Genomic DNA, 18,202 nt, shown 5'->3' with positions numbered 1-18,202 from the left:
CAGAATTTTGTCGTTGTTTATTTTGCCCCTTTGCGAGTTGTCGAACATGAAGGCAACCGATCTTTGGTCGGTGATGAGGGTGAACCTCCTACCTGTGAGGTAGTGCCTCCTGTGACGGATAGCCTCCACAATGGCTTGTGCTTCTTTCTCGACTGAAGAGTGTCGGAGTTCTGAAGCGGAGAGGGTACGGGAGAAAAATGCAACTGGTCTCCCTGCCTGTATTAACGTGGTTGCTACCTCTGAGGCGTCGCTCTCTACCTGGAATGGGGTGGATTCATCCACCGCCCGCATGGCCGCCTTGGCGATGTCCTCCTTGATGCCGTCGAAGGCCTGGCGTGCCTCGGCTGACAGGGGAAATCGTGTGGCCTTAAAGAGTGGGCGGGCTTTGTCCGCATATTGAGGGACCCACTGGGCGTAGGAAAAAAATCCCAAGCACCGTTTGAGGGCCTTGGGACAATGAGGGGGAGGGAGTTCTAAGAGGGGGCGCATACAGTCCGGGTCTGGGCCCAGGACTCCGTTTTCCACGACATAGCCGAGGATGGGTAGTCTGGATGTGCGGAAAACGCATTTCTCCTTGTTGTACGTGAGGTTCAGTTTCTGTGCCGTCTGGAGAAAACGGTGGAGGTTGGCGTCATGGTCCTGCTAGTCATAGCCGCAGATGGTGACATTGTCCAAGTACGGAAACGTGGTCCGCAGCCCGTACTGGTCCACCATTCGGTCCATTGCTCGTTGGAACACCGAGACCCCATTAGTGACGCCAAAAGGGACCCGGAGGAAGTGGAAGAGACGGCCATCGGCCTCGAATGCCGTGTAGTGGCGGTCCTCCGGGCGGATTGGGAGCTGGTGATATGCAGACTTCAGATCCACCGTGGAAAAGAGCCGGTACTGGGCGATCTGGTTTACCATGTCTGCAATCCTGGGGAGGGGATAAGGGACCCGGAGGAAGTGGAAGAGGCGGCCATCGGCCTCGAATGCCGTGTAGTGGCGGTCCTCCGGGCGGATTGGGAGCTGGTGATATGCAGACTTCAGATCCACCGTGGAAAAGAGCCGGTACTGGGCGATCTGGTTTACCATGTCTGCAATCCTGGGGAGGGGATACCCGTCGAAGAGCGTAAATCTATTTATGGTCTGACTGTAGTCGACCACCATACGGAATTTTTCCCCGATCTTAACGCCCACCACCTGAGCTCTTCAGGGACTATTGCTGGCCTCTATAATCCCCTCACTGAGAAGCCTTCGGACCTCTGCTCTGACAAATACCCTATCCTGCAGGCTACACCGCCTGCTACAAGTGGCTACGGGTTTACAGTCCTTAGTGAGATTGGCAAAGAGAGGAGGAGGGGAATTCGCAGCGTAGCGAGGCTGCAGATCGTGAGTGGGGGCAGGGGCCCTCCGAAGCTGAGGGTGAGGCTCTTGAGGTTGCATTGGAAGTCTAGGCCTAATAAGAGTGGCATGCAGAGTTCGGGCAAAACGTAGAGTTTGAATTTCGAGTAACTAGCGCCTCGGATTGTGAGTGTCGCGGCGGTGTGCCCCAGGATCTGGACCGAGTGGGAGCTAGAAGCAAACGCGATAGTTTGCTGCGCGGGCAAAACGGGGAGCGAACAGCGTCTTACCAGGTCTGGATGTATGAAGCTCTCTGTGCTCCCGGAGTCGAAGAGGCATGGCGTTTTGTACCCGTTGATATGGACCTCTGCCATCATAGAACATAGAACGATACAGCGCAGTACAGGCCCTTCGGCCCTCGATGTTGCACCGACATGGAAAAAAAATCTAAAGGCCATCTAACCTACACTATGCCCTTATCATCCATATGCTTATCCAATAAATTTTTAAATGCCCTCAATGTTGGCGAGTTCACTACTGTTGCAGGTAGGGCATTCCACGGCCTCACCACTCTTTGCGTAAAAAACCCACCTCTGACCTCTGTCCTATATCTATTACCCCTCAATTTAAGGCTATGTCCCCTCGTGCTAGCCACCTCCATCCGCGGGAGAAGGCTCTCGCTGTCCACCCTATCTAACCCTCTGATCATTTTGTATGCCTCTATTAAGTCACCTCTTAACCTTCTTCTCTCTAACGAAAACAACCTCAAGTCCATCAGCCTTTCCTCATAAGATTTTCCCTCCATACCAGGCAACATCCTGGTAAATCTCCTCTGCACCCGTTCCAAAGCTTCCACGTCCTTCCTATAATGAGGCGACCAGAACTGTACGCAATACTCCAAATGCGGCCGTACTAGAGTTTTGTACAACTGCAACATGACCTCATGGCTCCGGAACTCAATCCCTCTACCAATAAAGGCCAACACACCATAGGCCTTCTCGAGTTTCGTAGATTCTTTGGTCATGATTGGTCCAGGGTGACCGCGCTGAGTTGCGGGTAGTCGGCGGCTCGATCAGCTGTGCTCGAGTGGCCCCTTGATGACTACCCTCTGAGTTCATAGTCTAATTCGAATTCCTCCGCTGAGTTATCCGAGCGCGAAGATGCCGATCGGGCCCGTGGATCGCACGTGGCGGGCGGCGAGGAAGATGGCGTCCAAGATGGCGGCCCCCATGAGTCGCACGTGGCTGGAGGGGGCGGAGTCGGGGCATAGGCCGCAGCGTTTCGGGCCCCGCGGGGCTGCGAGTGAGGGGAGCAATTACTGCGAGTCGCTGAGGAGTTGGAAGCTGGGGTCCTTTTTGCGAGGCACACTCTTGCGTAATGCCCTTTTCGCCCGCAGCTGCTGCAGGTCGCGTCGCGGTCGGGCAGTGCTGCCGCGGGTGCTGATTCTGGCCACAGAAATGGCAGGCTGAAGCAGCATAGTGGCTGGCTGGAGCAGCATAGTGGCTGGCTGGAGCAGCATAGTGGCTGGCTGGAGCAGCATAGTGGCTGGCTGAAGCAGCATAGTGGCTGGCTGGAGCAGCATAGTGGCTGGCTGGAGCAGCATAGTGGCTGGCCTGGGCAGCATGGTGGCTGGACGGCCGCGTAGCATAGGCCTGGGGGAGTCGCTGGTCGGGGGCCCATGATTGGGTCGCGGGGTCCGCGGGGAACGGATTATGGCTGCGGAAGGAGACCACCATCGTGGTAGCAGCTTCCACAGTCGTTTCTAAGTCTTGGGCCCCCTTTTCCAGCAGTCGTTGGCGCACATAGTTAGACCGGAGGCCCGCTACAAAAACATCGCATACCGACAATTCCCTGTGTTCAGCCGCGGTAACCGCTTGATAATTACAGTCATTGGACAAATTATTAAGTTCTCTTAGGAATTCGGCGAGTGATTCCGTAGGCCGCTGACGGCGAGTCGTGAACACATGGCGAGCGTAAAGTTCAATAATGGGCCTTGCATACATTTTTTCGAGAACTGCTAGCGCTGGAGTATATGAACTGGCCGAGTTTAATTGCGTAGAGATTCTGTGGCTCACCCTCGCGTGCAGTAGACTTAGCTTCTGATCCTCTGTAGTTTCGGCTGTGCTCGCTTCGGCCAGGTAGGCCTTGAAGCACCGCATCCAGTGGGAGAAGATTTCTTTGGCCTCTGCATCCTGCGGGTTGAGTTCCAGGCGTCCAGGCTTGAGGGCCGATTCCATAATCGATCTTTACTGCTCTTAAGTCGATTAAATTGATGGAACCATCAATTCACCAGACACGTGTTTCCGATGTGAATCTAGGCTTTAATCGACTTACTTCAGAGCCAGCCTGTTACCTGTCGATGAACTCGTAGTGCACTCAGGCTGACTCTGGACAAAGGTATTTATACAGCTGCACTGGGGGAGGAGTCGTGGGCGGAGCCAAGGGTGGAGCCCAGTCCAAATTCCTGAGTGCTCCCAGCGCTACTCCCCCTAGTGGTAGGATAGCGCTACTGCGCTTACAAAGACAGTGTGAATTAACATATATATACATCTATATTACATTCACCACACCACCTTTGTTTGCTATTTATACAGATATAACAGATGGCTGTGTTAGTTTATGACATGAAATTGGTTTGCTTTATAATCTCCAGCTCCTTTTCCGGTATCTAAGAACTCCAAAAGGAAAGTAGACTTTGAAGAGGCAAGGTTTGAGAATTACTGGCAGAGAGCCGCATTCAGAACAGTGATGAACTTAATGGTGCTAATATGCCTGCTCATGTGTGCAGAATATATCATAGCACTAAAACAAAGTTTTACTTACTATTGAGCCAACAATTAATTGACATTAAGTAAAACAGCAGTCGTTATATCACACGGATGATTTATGATATTGAAAAATTGCTTAACAATGCAGATAATAAAAAGGTATTTCACCTCATCAATAGTGAGCTAAAATATTGGTTGATAGCAATTTGAGAAAGAGAAATTTGCTGAAATGCAAATAATCCTGGACTCCTTTAATCAAACTTTAAACACCCTCCCCAAACCTACAAATTTGCAGGCGATTTTTTTTACAGTAAACCGAAAGCAGAGACAAATGCAATGTGATCTTTACAGAAATATATTTAAGCTTTATGAAACTAGAAACTTTACAGAATAATAAATGATTAATTACAGGAACGGCGTGTACCCACTATTTTGTAATTATGTAGTGAACTGAATTGGAGTGCAACTAAAATAGCAAAGCCTGAGGCTGAAGAGATGGATTACAATCCCAAATTGGCAAGAACCAGCAAAGTTATATAAACCAGCAGATTGAGCATGGACAAATAAAATTGCCTCTCCTATAATTTTCCCTCCACTGTTCTTTGTTTATCAATCCCTTTCAGCTCCCATGACAGCTAACACTGTCAGTAATTCCCTTTGCTCTGGCACCATTTCCCCCATCAAGACCACCATTATCACTCAAAATCCAACTCTTCATCATTCCTGCTCTATTCTCCCATAACTAACCTGTGTCCTGGGCTGCATGGTGGCACAGTAGTTAGCACTGTTCCCTCGAAACACCAGTGACACAAGTTCAATCGTGGCCATGGGTTACTGTGTGTGTGGAGTTTTCACATTCATCCCGTGTCTGTGTGGGTTTTCTCCGAGTGTTCCCATTTCCTCCCATAGACCAAAGATGTGAAGATTAGATGGATTGGCCATGTTAAATTGCCCCTTAGAGTTCAGGGATGTGCAGGTTAGGTTATGGGGATAGGGCGGGGTGGATGGGAGAATGCACCTGGTTAGAGTGCTCTTGTGGAGGGTCGTTGCAAACGATCCAAATGACCTCCTTCTGCGCTGTAGGAATTCTATGAATATCATAGAATTCTATAATTCTAAGGTCCTACAGGGTGCCTTCTTTCACAATTCCCAGTTTGATTTTGCTGAGTAGGAAAGATGGCTAACATTGTGCCATGAGGCATGATGGTGAAAGGCCAACAGATTTGTGCGCTGAATGAATTTCATGGGAACAGACAGAACGGCGGCTTCCAACTGGACATTTTGCTGAAAAAGCTTTGATTGGGAACAGAGAGAACAGGCTCTCTCAAGAACAAATAAAGCCTGTGAGCCACAGGATTGTTTATATGAATGAATTATAAGCTACAAGCTAAAACATAACAAAATAGTAGGCACTTCCGAGATTCAGGTGGCAATAACTCCGGGATCAACATTCGCAATACAAACCCGAGTTTGGAAGCTCACAGTGCGGACCCTCCAGAGCAAGCCTGGCCAAGATCTCTCTCGCGGGTAGTATTTTTGTTCAAGTTGTGAGTCTTGAAACTTATGAAACTGTTTAAGAATTCAACTGGCAGTATCAATATGTCTGTCGTCAGTTGATGCCCTGCAATGGGCATCTCTACAACTCTGTCCACTCTCCACCTCTACTTCTGTCCACTTGGTGCTGAAACCTTTATTCATAATTCTGCTGCAACCAAAATCAATAACCTGAACATTTACTTTGCTGACTTCCTACTGTTTACACTACACCAACTCCAGCTTGTCTAAACTGCTATCATTAGCATCTTACCCTCACTATATTCAATTTGACCAGTGTTCAGAGTAACAGAAACAAAGAGAGGCTATTTTCTCAAACTTACACTGGCTCAATGTCCCCAATTTAAAAATCTCACCTTTAGCTTCAAAGTTCCGCATGGCTGTATTCCTGCCATCTCTCCAGCCACACATCCATTCCCATACCATTTGGCTCTTCAACTTCAACCTCTTCTGTTTCGTTGCTCCCCGACATGCCATCATCAACTAGCTCAGCCCTACTCCCTCCTGAAATTCCTCTGCCATCCATCCTCGTTTAAAAATTCCATCACAATTTTGGAGTTCAATTTTGCGCTTTACCCAATCTCCTTCACATGGGTCCATCCATCCATGTCTTTTATTATTCTTTGTAGAGCGCTTTGAGGTCATGCATATAAATGCAAGTTAGTTCCCAACCTTTCTTTCTCACTACTTCTGTATAGGCTGACCTGCTGTCTCTATACTTAGTTCATCTGTTCATTTTTACTCACCCGCTCTCTGCCATTGTGTGAAACTCTCCTCTCTGTTTTTCATACTTTGTGGTTGACACGATTTCAAAGAATTATTCATACCCTGAACCTGGGCTGGCACCTCCTCTCTCTCTCTTCACTTTTTGTATGATTCTCACCATATTCTCTTCTTTACTTCTCCCTGCAAGAACTGAAGCTAGGATTTAAATCCTATGATACCCACAAAATTGTCATTGCCACGTCCTGGATATAAAGAAGCATATGAGAGTTTGAGTTTTGAGTGGGGAGATCAGGCTTAGAGGCAGTAAATGCAGGGACAGAAGAGGTAGTCAGAGCCAAGAAGCACTTCCACTCATAATAGTTGTTCTTTCTGTTGAAGTCATTTTTTTTGAAGTCATGAGCTTTTGCCTCATTGTAACTGTGAATTTGGTAACTTCTACAAAAAGTAGAGAAGAAAGTGAAAGCAGGAATTGAAGGAATGCAGTAAATTGAACTCTAGGCTGGAAATGGGTGAGGTTCCAGCAACTTAGAGGTGGAAGGAGAAAAGGCCAGGTCCTATAAAGTTTACGTTTGTCATTAAAAACAAAGTGTAATCATTTCAAATTACACTGCAGAATGAAGATCTTTGTTTCAGCATTTTAACATAAAATACACACTCTGGGTTGAACAAAATACCGAGCATTTGGGACGACCGAAAATAAAAAGAAACAGTCAGGCAGGAAAGTTTATCAAACGGGATCCAATGTAGAAGAACAAATTGGCAAAAGCAAAATACTGCAAATGCTGAAAACCTGAAATAACAGCAGAAATGCTGGAAATCCTCAACAGGTTAGAAAGAAACAAAGGGCGGGATTTACCAGTCACCCTAAGGCCAGAAATTCCCGCTCAAGGTCAACGAACCTTTAAATGGGCCTTCAAATTTCACGTTCCACCTGTGACAATTCCAGTGGCAGGTGAGACTGGAATGTTTACCCCAAATTTAATGTTTCAGATCAATGATTTTTTATCAGAACAAATTAGCAAGCATGTGTGCCTGAACTAAATATTTTCCCAATATTAGTTCTTCAAATTATACACAGAACACCTTTAGGGAAAGTTTTGACAGTGGATCTATAATTCAATGTCCAGCACCATCCCCCTCGCCCTTACGTCACTAGAATTTCTTCATCAGCTTACTCAAGTCCTTATCAAGTTGGTTCCTCTATTTATCTTAAGTCTATCTTCATACACTTTTCCCTTTGAGGAAAGTGAGGAAATGGTGGAAGGATTCCCGAGCTGATTATCAACCCTCTTGAAATATGAACCATGTTCTGAACGCTCCTTTTGTGGCCAACAAGCCCTAGCGTTGAACCAGGACAAGACTACTGCCCATAGAATCCCAACAGTGCGGAAGGAGGCTCATTGGGTCTCCACCGATTCTCCAAAAGAACACTCTATCTATGCCCTCCCCCGCCCCATTCCCGTAAACTTGTGCATTGATCATGGCCAATCCACCTAAGCTGCACATCTTTGGACGGTGGGAGGAAACCGGAGCACCCGGAGGAACCCCACGCATACACAGGAAGAACATACAAACTCCACACAGTCACCTGGGTTCCTGGCACTGTGAGGCAGCAGTGCGAGCTACTGTGCCACACAACTTCCTGTGGCTCCTCTATGCACTTTCAATACCACAATAACATTATATCCAATCATGACCACACAATCCCTAAACTAATGCACATGCAGCTTTGTCAGCTACTGTTCCATCTTTCAAAACAATCATTCCCCCCCTCAAATGAGCCCAGCCATGCTGCTCTGCTCTTCCAATGGATAACTGCATCATTAACCTTCCTTTCCCATCTAAGTGTGTCGTCACCATCCATCTCCATGCTCACTTACCCAATCACCCCGTTACACAAATCCCTCCAGTCAGACTTTCACCTTTACCTACATAACAGAGACAGCTCTATCAAAGCCAGTACAGATTATTATGGTAACTGCGACCATGTTACCCTTGTGCTCTTTGGCTTCTCCATCATGTCACCAAGTTTGCCCACCAGCTTTTCTCGTTTGTTATTCAGATCAGATGGCCCACCACTAACTGCCCCAATCAGCGCGACTACTGCAAAAGCTTATTTTCCGACACCTATATGGTTTATCTTCTTGTTCTTAGTCTTCTACATGAAAGGTTAGATGGGGTTACCGGGTTGAGTTGGGGGAGTGGGCCTGGGTAGGGTGTTCTTTGAGAGGGTCGGTGCAGACTTGGTGGGCCGAATGACCTTCTTCTGCACTGTAGGTACGATTCTCTGCTATGGTGCCGTTCACCGGCACCATGCATTGGCATATTGTCGGCATTCAGCTGTCAGACAACACCACCAATTTGATTTTGCTTTTCATATTTGCATCATTGAGAAACAAATTAGGACAAATTCTGACTATTCTGCAATGTCAAGGTAGGGGTTGAATCGGAATTTCTTCAAACTTATCATCTGGACCGTGACCCTGAATTGAGCTGCAAACTTTATGTCCTCTACACCGCCGAGATCACCCATTCTAACATAGTAATTACAACAACATATAGCAATTGTTGGACAAAATAAAATCCATGCAGTTCATGGTCTACTATTCTGATAGTTGCATGATCCAATGATAATGGAGATGTTGACATTTAACACACTTCCCGTGATTACAGTCACCACAAAGGATTGTTAGTCTAGAAAAAACCCGGTCAGGAACAAGTGATTTGAAATAACTATCTTTAATATAGATTGACTCTTTATTTTAAATATTTTTATTCTCCTCCTTTTTCAAATTTTCTCCCAAATTTGAACCCACCAACAATAAGCAGTAACGAATATAATGTCAATCCCCATATCAACAATAACAATCCCGCCAGACTCAGCCTGATACAGTTTAAGGTCGTTCACCGGGCCCACATGACAGTGGCCGGATGAGCAGGTTCTTTGGGGTAGAAGATAGGTTCTCAAAGTGTGCAGGAGGGTCAGCGAACCATGTCCATATGTTCTGGGCATGCCCGAAGCTCAGGGGATTCTGGCAGGGATTTGCGGATGTCATGTCCAAGGTATTAAAAACAAGGGTGGCACCGAGTCCAGAGTTGGCGATTTTCGGAGTGTCGGAAGACCCGGGAATCCAGGAGGAGAAAGAGGCAGACGTTCTGGCCTTTGCCTCCCTGGTAGCCTGGAGACGTATATTATTAGCTTGGAGGGTCTCAAAGTCCCCGAAGTCGAAGACCTGGCTATCGGACATGGCTAGCTTTCTCTGTTTGGAGAAAATCAAGTTCGCCCTGAGAGGGTCAATGTTAGGGTTCGCCTGGAGGTGGCAGCCGTTCGTCGACTTCTTTTGAGAAAATTAACCATTAGCAGAATGGGGGGAGGGGGCTGGGTTTAGTTTAGTTTGGAGTAGGGTGTTAGAAAAGGTGGGACCTGTGAGGGAGGAAGATGGCTTTTGCACTATGTTTATAATTGTATGTACACTGTTTCTTCTGTTATTGTTATAAAACCCTAAATACCTCAATAAAATGTTGATTTAAAAAAACAATAACAATCCCATCCTCCCACCAACCCCCAAACAACTGCCCGCATGTTAACATAAATAAATAACAAAAAGGGATCAGGAATCACCCATTAACACATACAGTCCCCCTCTAATGTTCGATGTTATCCAATTCATGAAAGTGCATAATGAATACCGCCCATGAATTGCAGAACCCCTCCATCCTTCCCTTCAGTTCAAACTTAACCTTCTCAAGAGTCAAGAATTCCAACAGGTCTCCCCATTACGCCAGGGCACAGGGTGGAGAGGTTGCTCTCCATCCCAACAGGATCCGCCTTTGGACGATGAACGAGGCAAAGAAAAAGAGCTGCTTCCCTCTCAAAAACCCCATCTTATCTTCACCTATCACCTTCGGGGGGCACTCAGTGAAACAACACAGCCCCAAAGCCCCTCTGCCTAACTTACTCCTCTCAAATGTCAAATCTCTGGAAAACAAGCGAACTTAAAGCCAGATTCACTTTTCAAAGAGAACTAAGGGACTGCTGTGTGCTCTGTTTCACGGAGACATGGCTCACTCCTGCTTCACCAGACTCTGGTGCTGTTTAGCACAGGGCTAAATCACTGGGTTTGCAAGCAGGCCAGCAGCACGGTTCGATTCCCGTAACAGCCTCCCCGAACAGGCGCCGGAATGTGGCGACTAGGGGCTTTTCACAGTAACTTCATTTGAAGCCTACTTGTGACAATAAGTGATTTCATTTCATTTCATTTCTTCCCTTCCACCAATCCACCGAATGAATCATCCAGCGGCCTCAGGTCAGGCATGGGGAGGTGAGGTCTGCCTCCTAATCAACACCTCCAAAGAAAGCCTAGAGGTCGCAACACTGGTGAGTTTCTGCTCCCCGGACCTAGAATATCTGACCCTAAAATGCCGCCCCTACTACCTTCCACGGGAGTTCAGCTCCGTTATCCTGATGGCAGATTACATACCACCCCATGCGGACGTAAAAATAGCGCTGGACGAAATATACACCACCACAAATGGCTTTGAAACGAAACATGCCGAGCCTTGTTCATCGTGGCCAGGGACCTCAATCAGGCCAAGCTCAAGAGCATACTACCAAGTTACCACCAGCACGTCACCTGTTCCACCAGAGGCCAAAACATCCTGGACCACTGCTACACAAATATCAAACATGCCTACCGCTCTATCACCCGCACACACTTTGGCAAATCTGACCACAAGGCTGTCCTCCTGCTCCCGGCTTATAAGCAAAAACTGAAGCGGGAGAATCTGCCAAAGAAAGTCGTGCAATGTTGGTCTGAGGAATCGGATTATCTCCTACTGGACTGCTTAGAGTCAGTGGATCGTCAGTATTTTAAAACTCTGCGACCAGCCTGAATGAGTACGCTACCACAGTAACTGACTTCATTAGTAAGTGTGTAGAAGACTGTATGCCAAAGAAGCAAATCCCCGTGTTTCCCAACCAGAAACCCTGGATGAACAGGGATATCCACTGCTTGCTGAAGTCTAGGTCTGAAATCCATCAAAGATGCCAAACGACAGTACCGGACCAAGCTCAAGTCCCAGGCTAGCCACACAGATCCCCGCCGACTATGGCAAGGTCTGCAAGGCATAACGGGCAACAAGACGAAGGCATGTAAAATCACCGGCTCCAACGCACCCCTCCCTGATGAGGTCAACGCATTCTATGCCCGCTTTGAGCAAGAGGTCAGCGGAAGTGCGCCCTCCACCCTGGAAGCGTCGGATGAACTTGTATCCAAGGTCACCACTGCAGATGTCAGAGCAGCCTTCTCGAAGGTCAACCCACAGAAAGCCACTGGCCCGGATGTGGTACTCGGTCGAGCAGGTTTTGTGCGGATCTGCTGGCGGGGGTATTCGTAGACATTTTCAACCTCTCTTTACAACAATCTGAGGTCCCTATCTGCTTCAAGAAGACGACCATCATCCCTGTACCAAAGAAACGCCAATCAGCATACCTTAATGCGTTTGGTCCAGTGGCTCTGACATCCGTCATTATGAAGTGCTTTGAAAGGTTAGTCATGGCACGAATCAACTCCAGCCTCACGGATTGCCTTGCTCTACTACAGTTCGCCTACCGCTGCAACAAGTCCACAGCAAACGCCATCTCCCTGGCCCTGCACTCAACACTGGAACACCTAGATAACAAAGACACCTGTGTCAGACTCCTATTTATTGACTACAGCTCAGCCCTTAACACTATTATTCCGACCAAACTCATCTCCAAACTCCGTGACCTGGGCCTCGGCTCCTCCCTCTGTGACTGGATCCTGAACTTCCTAACCCACAGACCACAATCAGTAAGGATAGGAAACAACACTTCCTCCATGACCATCCTCAGCACCGGTGCCCCACAAGGCTGTGTCCTCAGCCCCCTACTATACTCCTTATTACTGTGGGCTAAATTCCCCTCCAACTCGATTCTCAAATTTGCTGATGACACCACCATAGTGGGTCGGATTTCAAACAATGACGAGACAGAGTACAGAAATGTGACAGAGAATCTGGTGAACTGGTGCAACGACAATAATCTCTCCCTCAATGTCAGCAAAACAAAGGAAATTGTCATTGACTTCAGGAAGCGTAGAGGAGAACATGCCATGGTCTACATCAATGGGAATGAAGTAGAAAGGGTCGAGAGCTTCAAGTTTTTAGGTGTCCAGATTACCAACAACCTGTCCTGGTCTCCCCATGCCGACAATATAGTTCAGAAAGTTACACCAACGACTCTACTTTCTCAGAAGACTAAGGAAATTTTATGTTGAAAGAAGGGCAGCACAGTAGCACAAGTGATTAACACTGTGGCTTCACAGCACCAGGTTCCCAGGTTCGATTCCCGCTGGGTCACTGTCTGTGCGGAGTCTGCACGTTCTCCCCGTGTCTGCGTGGGTTTCCTCCGGGTGCTCCGGTTTCCTCCCACAGTCCAAAGACGTGCAGGGTAGGTGGATTGGCCATGATAAATTGCCCTTAGTGACTAAAAAAAGGTTAGGAGGGGTTATTTGGTTACGGGGATAGTGTGGAAGTGCATTTGAAATTTGGAAATTTGAGAGTCGAGTTGGAGGGGAATTTAGCCCACAGTAATAGTGTGGATAGTTAAGTCGGTGCAGACTCGATGGGCCGAATGGCCTCCTTCTGCACTGTATGGTCTATGTTCTATGAAATTTGGAATGTCAGCTCCAATTCTCACCATATTTTACAGATGCACCATTGAAAGCATTCTTTCTGGTTGTATCACAGCTTGGTATGGCTCCTGCTCTGCCCAAGACTGCAGGAAACTACAAAAGGTTGTGAACGTAGCCCAGTCCATCAGGCAAACCAGCCTCCCATCCATTGACTCTATCTATAATTCCCGCTGCTGCGGAAAGGCAACCAGCATAATTAAGGATCCCACACACCCTGGGCATACTCTCTTCCACCTTCTTCCGAGGTCACGTACCAACCAAACCAACTGACTCAGGAACAGCTTCTTCCCTGCTGCCATCAGACTTTTGAATGGACGTAAATCGTATTAAGTTGATATTTTCCATATACATCCCAGTCATGACTGTAACATTACATTCTGTAGTGTCTCCTTCCTTCCCTATGTGCAGTATGCGTTGGCTGTATAGCATGCAAGAAACAACACTTTTCACTGTATCGTAATATTTGTGACAATAAATCAAATCACTCCTTCAGCCATAGATTGACTCTTAAAAACATTTTTATACAAATTTTCTACATTAAACAACAATGTTCTCTTCACAAGTCTCATTGAAGTTGATCAGATTTGAAACCTTTGCCAATTATCATTCCAACAGACACCCAACTGCCCCAAGAACATTAACTTCTAAAGGAAACGGCAGGTCTAATTCTTATTTGATTAACTTGGGCTGCACCTACGCATAATCGCATGCATAGATGAACTTTGATGAGGCCGTGTATTTAGGAGTTTCCCTCACTTCTAATTTTTCAGTCATCAAGCTTTGTTTATAATATTTTATATTATAAAGCAGGTTAGGGCAGGTTTTCACATGTGCCATCTCAGTAACTCCTCTCTTATCTTGGTATCATCTCTTGAGGAAGTTAAAGCCATTGGTAGGTTTTGCTTGTTTGGTGGAATTTTATTCCAGTTTCCAACTTCTTCAAGAGATGTCGAGTCTAAGACTGTGCCCATGTTTCCATCCCCCATTATATATAAACTACCTATTTCACCTGTTCCATTTATTCCTCCAGATGACGGGCAGGTGACATTGCCCGAAATGCCGAGACCTATCAGTTCTTCTAAAAAACTCTTTTAAGGTAACAACCGCTCTTTTCAGAGCAAATTGTACATCGTGTAACCATAAAATCATCTGACTCAATGTTACTGCTTTCAGTATGAAAATCATCAAACTACTATCATTCATGAAAATATCAACACCTTAAATTTTTACCTAAAAAGCTGGTCCCAAAAATTCAACATTCACGCATTTCCATGGGACGAAGAAGAAAATTGATCAATGGTCGCAACATTCATGGCATAGACTGTTCAGTGTGAGTGTGTGGATCTGCATTTACCAGAACTGTCAGTCGCAAGTAAAAACAGAAAATGCTGAATATAGTCAGGTCAGGTCGCATCTGTGGGGAGAATTAACATTTCAGTTGGATGACCTTTCATCAGATCTCTGGATAGATCTTTTGTTTGTTTACTTGTTTCATTACCACTCCCTTTCTCGGTGCACCATGAAACCTTGTGTCATTTTACCCGAGAGCTTTTATCACAGAGGCTGAATGCCAACTCTCAGCACTTCCTCCTACCTCTTCCTGGACCATGGCCCCACCACCGAGCATCAAGCCATTGTTCCCAGGACTGTCACTGACTTCATCTCCTCTGGAGATCTGCCCTCCACAGCTTCCAACTTCATAATCTCCCAGCCCCTGACAGCCTGCTCCCCAAAATCCACAAACAGGACTGTCCCGGTGGTAGACCCATTGTGTCAGCCTGTTGCTGCCCCACCAAACTCATTTCTTCCTATCTTAACTCAATACTCTCTCCTGGTGTCCAACCTACATTCATGATTCCGCCGATGCCCTACATCATATCACCAACTTCCAATTCCCTGGCCCTAACCTCCTCCTCTTTAGCATGGATGATTAATCCCTCTATACCTCCATTCCCCACAAGGATGATCCGAGTTACCCATTTCTTCCTTGAACAGAGGCCGAAACAATCCCCATCTACCAACACTCTCCTGTCTGGCTGAACTTGTCCTCTCACTCAACAATTTCTCCTTGTCTCATTTCCCCCAAAGATGTTGCTATGGGCACCTGCATGGGTCCCATTTTTACCTGTGTCTTTATGGGGTATGTGGAATATTCCTTGTCCAGTCCTACTCCGGCCCCTGCTTCCACGCTGCTTCATGTTACTGTCTGAACCTGGAAAATTTTATTACTTTTGCTTCCAATTTCCACCCCTCTATCACTTTCACGTGGTCCACTGTCTACATTTCCCTTCCTTGACCTTTCTATTTTAATTTCTGGGGATGGATTGTCCACTAATATCCATCAGAACCCCACCAACTCCCACAGCTACCTCAACTGCAGCTCTCACACCCCACATCCTGTAAGGACTTCATCCCATTCTCCCAGTTCCTTCGCCTCAGTTGCATCTGTCCTGATGATGTTACTTTCCAAAACAGTGCTGCTGAGATGTCTTCATTCTTCCTTAATCGTGGTTTCCCACCCACTGTGGTCAAAAGGGCTCTCAACCATGTCTAACTCATCTCCTGCATCTCTGCCCTCACCCACGCTCCTCTCTCCCAGAACAAGGATAGGGTTCCCCTTGTCCTCACTTTTCACCCCACCACCTCCGCATTCAAAGAATTATTCTCCGCCAGTTCCACCAACTCCAGCATGATTCCACCACCAAACACATCTTCCCCTCACTCCCCCGTCAGCATTTTGCAGCGACCGTTCCCTCCAGGTACCCAAGTCCACTCCTCCATCACCCCCAACACGTCACCCCCTTCCCACAGCACCTTCCCATGCAATCGCGGCCTGAAACACACTTTTCATGTGGGGTAGCACTTCACATGGACTTCTTTCAATCTGGTCTGTTGCATTTGCTGCTCCCAATGCAGTATACGCTACATTAGAGAGACTAAACACAAACTGGGTGACCGCTTTACAGAACACTTCCTTCAGTCTGCAAGCAGGACCCAGAACTTCCTGTTGCTTGCCATTTCAACTCACTGCCCTGCTTTCATGCCCACACGACCGTCCTTGGTCTGCTGCAATGTTCCAGTGGAGCCCCGCGCAAACTGGAGGAACAGCACCTCATCTTCCAATTAGACACGTTACAGCCTTCCGGATTTAACATTGAGTTCAACAACTTCAGACTGTGAGCTCTCTCATCCACCTTCACCCCATTTTTATTTCTATGAATTTATTTTCATTTCTTCCATGGTCTGTTGATTTGTTTTCCTCTCACCATTGCCCCCCCCACCTCCTCCACTTTGGCCAACTGTAACGTGCCTAATCGGAAGATGAGGTGCTGTTCCTCCAGTTTGCGCGGGGCTCCACTGGAACATTGACACTGCTCACCCTTATTCTGCCATTCACACATTCTAATCTCTTTATGTGCCAGTATCAGCACCCTTCTTAGCCTTAATCACCCCCATTTATATTCCTTTTGTCTTCTGTCCTCAATATCTTTGTCAATCTCCACCTATTACTGCCCCCCGATCCAGCTCCACTGTTCCATGCCCTCCAACTACAGTATAAATCTGATCCATTTCTAGTTCTCTCTAGCTTTGACAGAGTCTTCCAGACTCAAACGGTTACATGCTTTCTCTCCCCAGATGCTGTCAGATCTGCTGAGATTGTCCAGTATTTTGTTTTTGTTTGTAATTTTATCTCTCCTGCCCTCTAACCTCAGACAGAACTTTTTCTTCCCACCTACTTCCATCATTTACATCTCAGTTCTGATGAAAGGTCATCGACCTACATTAACTGTTTCTCCTCTCCACAGATGCTGCATGACCTGCGGACTATTTGTAACACTTTCTGTTCTCATTGCAGATTTCCAGTATTACAGTGTTTCGTTTTTGTATGGGTAGCAATTATGAGGAATGAGATTGACAATCATAAAGCATGACACTTTAGTGTGTTCATGATCAAAAAGCATAAGGCTATTGCTGAGGGGGTGCATGGATTGCAGGGAATGGTTGTAACCACTTAGAGGGGATGAATCAAAGCAGGTTGACACAGTTAAAAACTGCAAAATCCCAAGTTGTAAATGCAGTGGAGATTCAGAGACAGCAAAATGCTGCCAGCCTTGTTGCTCATTTTTGTGCCTCTCTGATAATACCTGTAAGAGTAAACGTATGCATATGGTCATTAATAAAGCCAACTCTTACCACCTCTACAACTCCACCAACCTGTAACTTGCATCCACAGATGGAAGAAGCTTCCAGAACAAAAAGAAACACATTTAAAAAAAAGTCCAACTTCGGGCCCAGGAATGCTCACTTCAACCCGGAGGTGCAGATATTATTATTCTAATTTAATTATTCTTCGTGTTTTTTTTTTCTCAATGCGAAGAGAAGGGAAGCTTTGAATCCAGAGTGAATGCCTGACATAGATTTAACTCGCGGCAACAACGTCTCCCTGGGAACCTCCAGGCGGCCATTACCACACATCCCTGTCTCACTGCGCCTGCGCCGCCGCGATGCACGCCGGGAACTATAGTCTCTGGCCTCAAGTTTAGCGCGGGTGTGGGGAACTACATTACCCAGCGGGCCTGCTACCCAGCGGCAGAGGGACATGGCAAACTTAGGAGGGTTGGAGCTTTGTGGAGAAGTTCCCAACTCACCCTCTTTTTCTTAACAGTTCCCTGTATTTAAAATCCCCCAAAAATGTCCTTGTTTATACTTAGTTTGTTAGCATATGGGACATTGGTCCCTGAGTCAGAAGGTTATGCCGTTCAAATCTCACTCGCACCAGCACAAAATCTGGCCTGACAATGGCAGTCCCAGTGCAAGACTGAGGGAGTGCTGCACTGCCAGAGGTGGTGGGCGGGATTCTCCGTTTCTGAGACTAAGTGTTGACGCCAATGCAGAATTTGGGGGCTTTCACAACAGAAAAACTGGCACCACACCTGGACCGATTCCCGCTACTATTAAGCGGCTAGCACCAGTGCCACATCAATTACAATCGATTCCAATGAATCGCCGGGTCCATGATTGACATTCGGGAGGCTGACAAACTGCAGCCGCGCATGCACATTGTACTCCCCACACATAGTCAACCCAGCCAACAAGGTGGTACTGGTCGTGCTG

At 46.9% G+C, this 18,202-nt stretch overlaps 1 protein-coding gene across 2 annotated transcripts in view; it reads right to left on the bottom strand.

Annotated features, from left to right (window-relative positions):
* The window catches only part of usp40 (ubiquitin specific peptidase 40), a 194,934-nt gene extending 177,366 nt beyond the window's left edge, over nucleotides 1-17,568 (bottom strand). For both annotated transcript variants that reach the window (XM_038787466.1, XM_038787473.1), the window contains exon 1: nucleotides 17,303-17,568. The gene's annotated coding sequence lies outside the window, so the exon portion shown is untranslated. The remainder of the gene's footprint in view (nucleotides 1-17,302) is intronic.
* Nucleotides 17,569-18,202: the final 634 nt, after the last annotated feature.

This window comes from Scyliorhinus canicula, chromosome 2 (genome assembly GCF_902713615.1).
Source record: "Scyliorhinus canicula chromosome 2, sScyCan1.1, whole genome shotgun sequence".
NCBI classification, from domain to species: Eukaryota; Metazoa; Chordata; class Chondrichthyes; order Carcharhiniformes; family Scyliorhinidae; genus Scyliorhinus; species Scyliorhinus canicula.
Note: the sequence above shows the minus strand (reverse complement) of the source record. Positions and strands in the feature narration are given on the sequence as shown.